Source organism: Atta colombica, unplaced genomic scaffold (genome assembly GCF_001594045.1).
Source record: "Atta colombica isolate Treedump-2 unplaced genomic scaffold, Acol1.0 scaffold183, whole genome shotgun sequence".
In the NCBI taxonomy this organism is placed as follows: Eukaryota; Metazoa; Arthropoda; class Insecta; order Hymenoptera; family Formicidae; genus Atta; species Atta colombica.
The window spans coordinates 138,521-145,236 of record NW_017259275.1 but is presented as its reverse complement, the minus strand read 5'-3'; the positions used below and the strand labels follow the sequence as shown (position 1 = coordinate 145,236).

At 31.9% G+C, this 6,716-nt stretch overlaps 1 protein-coding gene across 1 annotated transcript in view; it reads right to left on the bottom strand.

The window, feature by feature from the left end:
* Positions 1-6,716, bottom strand: part of LOC108686467 (neurotrimin-like) — a 121,457-nt gene that overhangs the window by 21,666 nt on the left and 93,075 nt on the right. The window lies entirely within an intron of this gene.

Below are 6,716 nucleotides of genomic sequence, written 5' to 3'. Positions count from 1 at the left end.
TATATATATATATATAATGTCAAATTTAATCATTATTTTAATATAATAAAATAATGATATATTGAGTAGGAATAGTGACGATTTAAATTAAATTAAATTTGACACTGTAGATAGATTTAATCATGTAAAGTAAAAGATAATCGTACAGTTGACAACTGTTGTGTGAAAAGTCAAGGATATGTTACAATTACAAAATTATTAGATATTAAGATTTTCTAAATCTCTCTTACAACTATATATTTTATTTGTTCCATTCAGAAATATACTTGGAGCCTAAATCTAGTTGAGCGACATGGAATACAAATTCAGCATATTAGCAAGAAGTTTCATCAGTCGTGCAAAAAATTCTGCAATCGGGATTCGAATTAATACACGTCGAGTATGTTGCTTCGCAGCATTGCGTAACCGATACTAATCACCGTGCCATCGTTTTTACCGCGTGGTCTAATCTCCGTTAACATTACACGCCATTCGCAAAACCTATCTTGCACCATAGCGAAACACTTGTCGAGAGGCTTTTTGCCAGTGTACATCTTACTCAGTTGCGAATATTATGAATGTGCTCAGTGGTGCCAAATAACTCTCAGCTCGAGCATTGCTCTCTTTAGCTATCGTGATGAAATGTATATGTTCGCTGTACAAACATAATTAAAATTATTATGTGTACGCCGACAGAATGGTTTTTCTGAATTTTATTTAAAAATTTAGCTATACATATAGATTTGAAATTAATTTTGTTGAATTCAAAATAGTATTGGACATTCAAATACGATAAACAATATTGCAGAAAGTTTTGTCATTCTAGCAATCAACTTGAGCATCCTACATAATTATTCTAACTTTTGATGCAACAAAATTATTTTCAGATCTGTACCTATACAGTAAAAAAGATTTTGCATTCGTGTTAAAATCTTTCAATCCAGTTTGTGATACTTTATTTAACATATTCATCTTGTGTTAAATTAATACAAAAATTTGAATGGTCTATTTAAAAACATGCGAAATATGTTAAATTTGACATAAATTCTCCATTTGAGTAGTTAAATTTTTAGATACTTCAACAAAACCGTTCTTTTCGGATAAGCTTTAAAGTACGATCGGCTTTTATATCTGCAGTTATAATCCATTGCTGAATTTAACAACGCTACTATAATCTCGAAATAAATTCAATTTAATGAAAAATCTTTTTTTTTTACCAAAACGCGTACGAATACCGCATACCAATGAATTTATCGTTCTTTTTTTCGGAAGGGAGGGAAAGACCGTTCGAGAAAATGCGCAGCTGGGCTTTGTTAATTAAACATACCGTACTTTTTATTCACGATAGTCAGAATGTTTCTGCTTTCAGTGAAAAACCGTGACATTGTGAAAACCAGAAGGATTCGTAATCTGCGAAGTTAACGGATGTAGATTAGAGTCAAGCGTGTGGGGAACAAAACATTCGCCGTAAAATTTAGAACTTAAAACATTGCACTACTGGGAGACGTGTCCTCCTCGCCGCAACTCGTCCTTGCATTTCTTAAGTTTTAAGACATAAGCCGAATACGGTTTCTCTTCGCCATGGATGCAGCTACTTGTACTGAATATCCGAGGCTTAGAAACTCGCTTGTTATTCTTAACTTTCACATTCTTGCATTCCCGTTTCTCATGAAATGTACCCAGATAAACTGTCGCACTAAATTTGCAAAAAGTTGCATATTTGTTCTAAACCATTCGTTCCATACTGAAAGAAAAGTGTTTCGTATTTATGACTACAATTTCATAAAATAATTATAGTTAATATAATTATAGATAAAATAATTATAGTTAGGAACTCCATTTTTATGATTATTGCTATAGTAATGTTTTATATATATATATATATAATATATATAGCAATAATATAATTTTATTTATCATCTCAACCAAGTCATCATGATTTTATTGTGACTTTTTTTTGTTATTGAGGATATATATATATATCTGGTATCGCGCGAAAATGATTATAAATTACATCTAAATTATAAATTATTTAATTACTATCACAAAATCGACTGCGAATTAGTTACTATAAAGTTATAAATATCAAAGATTTTTCTCTCATTGCATACATGGCATTTGCAGTATCTATGATACTGAAAATCAGGACATTTATTTCCAGGATAAAATATACATTTATTTTGCGACGTAAGATCAAAAGGCCCTTGAAGAGATATTTTCAGAGGAAAATGAATTTTCAAGTCGTTGAAGAACGACTTTGTCGGCTTCGCCGTTTAATCTCTGTGCAAGGCGATTTATGTTATTGAAACGCCTGCTGACTCGGCCTGAAATCACCTGCATACGAGATAAGCTGTAAAGCAGCGGTCGGGCCGCTGCGCGCTGTGCGGGCTCTTTAGTTAATTAGTTACGAGCGCCGATTTATACGACGCGACGTCGTCGCGGCAAAAAAAGCACAGAGAGAAAAAAAGAGCCGATAATGCCAATTACGTTTAATAGATTTTACGTTTGCCTTCTTTGTGTACCAGATTTTGAAATTAAGCTAACGCAGCTTTTTCGATTAATGAAGTAATTAAAACGCAGTTTACTATTCGCCGAATATTTCGCAATCTCCAGTACTTGCACCGCTTCAGTTGCGGAATTACACCGGAAGATATAAATTGTCACCTTCGGCAACATGAAATCGATTATACAGTGATTATGTATGAATGAATCGTATATCTGGGTAATTAATAATAATTCAAGAGAATAGTCTCTATTTATGAACTCGCTATAATGAATGCATATGCGGATTAAATTTGTAATAATTCATGACGTAATAATGAGCTGTCCTAATGCAATTCTGGACAGCCGCATATTTTCTCGCGACAATTTCCGTTTCTTGAGCTAATAAATATTTATCGGCGCATAGAAAGAGCGGAAAGAGCTGAAGTATCTAAGAATTTGGCAAATATAAATTTGAAAATAATTTTATTAAATTATTAAAATAATTATATAAAACGTTCAAACTGATTGCTAGAATGTCAAAACTATTTACACCATTGCTCATCACATTCAAGTTTCCTATATAATTACTTTGATGATCAAACAAAATTATTTTCAAATGCATTTATCTAAATTTTTAGATACATGAGAAATCGTTCTTTTGAATCATTCTGATGTGTATAAATTATATAAAGATGCGCGTGTAACCAGATACTTGAAAACAGCTTTAGCCAAGTTCGAGAAAAGCTGACGAAGTACAGACTGAAAAGTATTCTACGGCGATCGACAAGCACAAAGGTCTCCGAAACTTCGCACTAGCCCGCAACTGGTGAAACTTTATTTCTCCTACTAGTATTTGCGGACAGTTTCCGGCAAATAGGTTTGCCGGTTTATTTGGGATTTTGTTCACGCATACACGCGAACGAGAACAGAACGTCTGTGATGGAAAGCAAGTGCGTGAGAGAACGGCGAAAAGAATGTGTGTGGGCATTTACTCATGAACGAAAAAGGTGGTTGTTGGCAGAACAGAAAGCGCTTGTAGATTCAAAAAGGAAAGTTGGGACACGTGCCGAGAGAAGGGTGGATTTTGTTGTGACTGTTCACGATTGCCTGAGAAAAAGACTAAGATAAAAGAAGAGACTTTCGAGGGTAAAAAAAAAGAGGGAAATCATGGTAATCGCGAAGTAGAGACTGCTGGACATGAAAGTACGCGGGAAAGGAAGGGAAAAGGAAGAATTCGTTAATTAAAGTATGGAGCGGCAGTAACAGTAGCTGAACGTTAAAAAAAGTCGAACACGGGAGCGAGAAGGAGTGGAGGAAAGGACAAAGATAGAAAAGAGAAAATAGAAATAAGAAAAGTTGCGCAAAGAAGGAGTCATATTTGTGAATTAAAGAGAAGTAAGTCCGCATTAGAAATACCTTTGAAAAATCGAGAGAGTCGACCATTCTTTAAGGAATAAAAATGAGAAGAGATGGAAGCGTTCAAGCATAGAGTAAAGATTGAAATGGAAATAAACCTGGGGAACGATGGAGAAGTTCAAGAGGGAGTTTTCATGGTCGCAAAAGAAGCTGAACATGTTCGTAAGTTAAACAAGAAGACGGAAGAAACTTGCGAAAGAGAAACTTACTACTTATTGACTAAAAAATCGAGAAAGTTAAAGAAGAGAAAAATCGCATGCAAATGAAAAGATTATCACGATACTGAGGACGAGCATGAATCTTCTTAAAAAACGAATGCAGTAGAAATAAATGTATGAATCAAACGAATAGACATGCATATTAATTCTTTTAATCCGAATAGATATGCATATTAATCCTTTTATTAAAAATTTGTGTTGAATTTATAACATATTCAAGTGTTAATTTAACATTATATTGTAATTTAAATACTTGGTATTAAATTAACAATCAACATTTTTTAATGTTAATATAACACAATTTACGAGTAAATTAACTATTATCATAACAATATATTTTAAACGTAAATTCTAGAATAAATGAAAAGAATGTATTAATTCAATATAAATATTAATTTCAAATCAAAAAAAAAAAATAAAAAAATGCTTCAATTTATTTACAAATATCAGTGTTACATTCTTTATGTGTTATATTCTTTTGTATTATACACATATACAGAGTATCTTAGAATTTAAGAAACAAACTGCGAGAATATATTCTCCTCTCTTCTAAGTAGAAATAAGAAAAAAAAATTATATAAAATTTGGCTAGAAATGCTTTATTGTAAAGTTATAAACATTAAAACGGAATATTTTGGAATATTGGCATTTTAATGACGATTATTATTTCAAGACAATAAAAATCTAACGTTTAACACTTATTCTTTACCGTGAGTGTAATCGTTGTTTCAATCAAATAAATATCATATTCTCGCATAAGTTGAAATGATACAGAATCGTTTTAAAATAATAAATATGTGAATATATGAGATAAACATCGTTCGATTTTTTCGTACGTATGTACATATTATGAAATATACATATACTATCAAATTCTGTATATAAAAGAAAATCCGTTGTTTCCTATTTCATATTCTGATTCAATATTTATATTTTGTAAATAAAGCAAACTTTCTATTCAAGCCAAATTTCATAAAACATTTTTTTTTCTTATTTCCATTTATAGATTATGCTCCCGTAATTCATCTATTAAAACCTAAGACACCGTGTAATATTAGATGTGGGAAAAAGTTCGTGGCGTTTTTTGTGTTATTTTCTAACTATTTATTTTGTTAAATTAATACAAAAATTTGAATAAACCGTTTGGAATACGTAAAATATATTAAATTTAACACAAATTTCTCAACTGTATATTATAAACTTTGATAATAAATATCGTATTGGAAATAATATGGAATATAATTGAAGAGATAATAAATTTCTACAGTAGGACATTTGAAACGGTTGGCAGATGATATTAAATGAAGCGCACGAATAAACTGCACGCGTAGTAAAATTAATGTTTTCGTTGTCAGCAAAACAGCATTATGCAAAACGACGGTTCAATAAATTTTGGGAAACAATAGAAATGATAAATAGATATTGTATCCATGTCAAGCGAATCATTATATGAGTAGCGGTGTATTTAAACAGTATTAACACGATCCGAAAACAGAATGAAAAATTAAGAGACGATCGTATAACTTGTTTAATCATAAGAGCAAAAATATGAATAATAAATATTATTAATTGATGTTATTATTAATTGATGCTGTTATTAATTCGATAATTAAATAATGAGATTAATTTTACTTAAAAAGAAATCATGTTTATGATAAAATTATCTTTTATTCATCATATGTCTCTCCAGCATTAAAATAGTAAATGCAATATACTCGTTCAGATAATAAATTAAAATAAAAAATAATAAAATAAAATCAATTTCATCATTTTGTCACTTTCCTAGTGTACATTATAAACTAAATTTCTTGTATTGTATTTAAAGCAAGGAGAGCAAAGATTAATATTAATACGAAAGCTCCATAAACTGAATGTTAGTTAAAAATAAATGAAATGTTAGTTAAAATAAATGACGTTGTTAAAACGGGCATATTCATCTCTACAAAGAACAAGGTCAAACTAAAAAAAGTGTCGGGGTAAAAGAATCGTCGCCCATCCTTATAAATTATCGTGGGCTCTCCGCGTGGGGACAGGTGCATAAAATGCACACAAAGGAGAGCAAATATTTAACGGAACTGCATGGAGAGGCGGGACGGCTCAATAAGTTTGAAAGACAAAAGGGTGATAAATTGTTATTGTACCCGTAGAATAAAGTCACCGTTGTACGAACAGGTGCGAACGAGGACGGTCGATTCTCCTTGGCATTATTGTGTGAGATGCATAAGAGCTGAAACGCATATTTCACTTTGACATCACCGACATGGTCGCATCGGCAGATCCGAATGCAATTGCATCACGCAACGTAGTCGGCTGAATAAAGTCCGAGAGGCGGAATGATAAATTGTCGTTCCGCGTTGAGTGAATCCGATGTTTCAGCTGCGCGCGCGAACGCTAGGTGCTTTTCCTACGGCGATTTTCAAGATAAGCGATACGAATAAAATAAGTACATCAATGTCGGATGGTCGAAAATTTTTGCATCTGACGTGCTTCACGTGCGCCAATTATGGAAAATACTCTGTCGCGTGTACACCGAAGAATTCGACGAGCAATTGAATGGTTTAATTTGTGGATACAAAAAATTACTATGTATTTTAATTTAATATAAGTTGAATCTGCTAA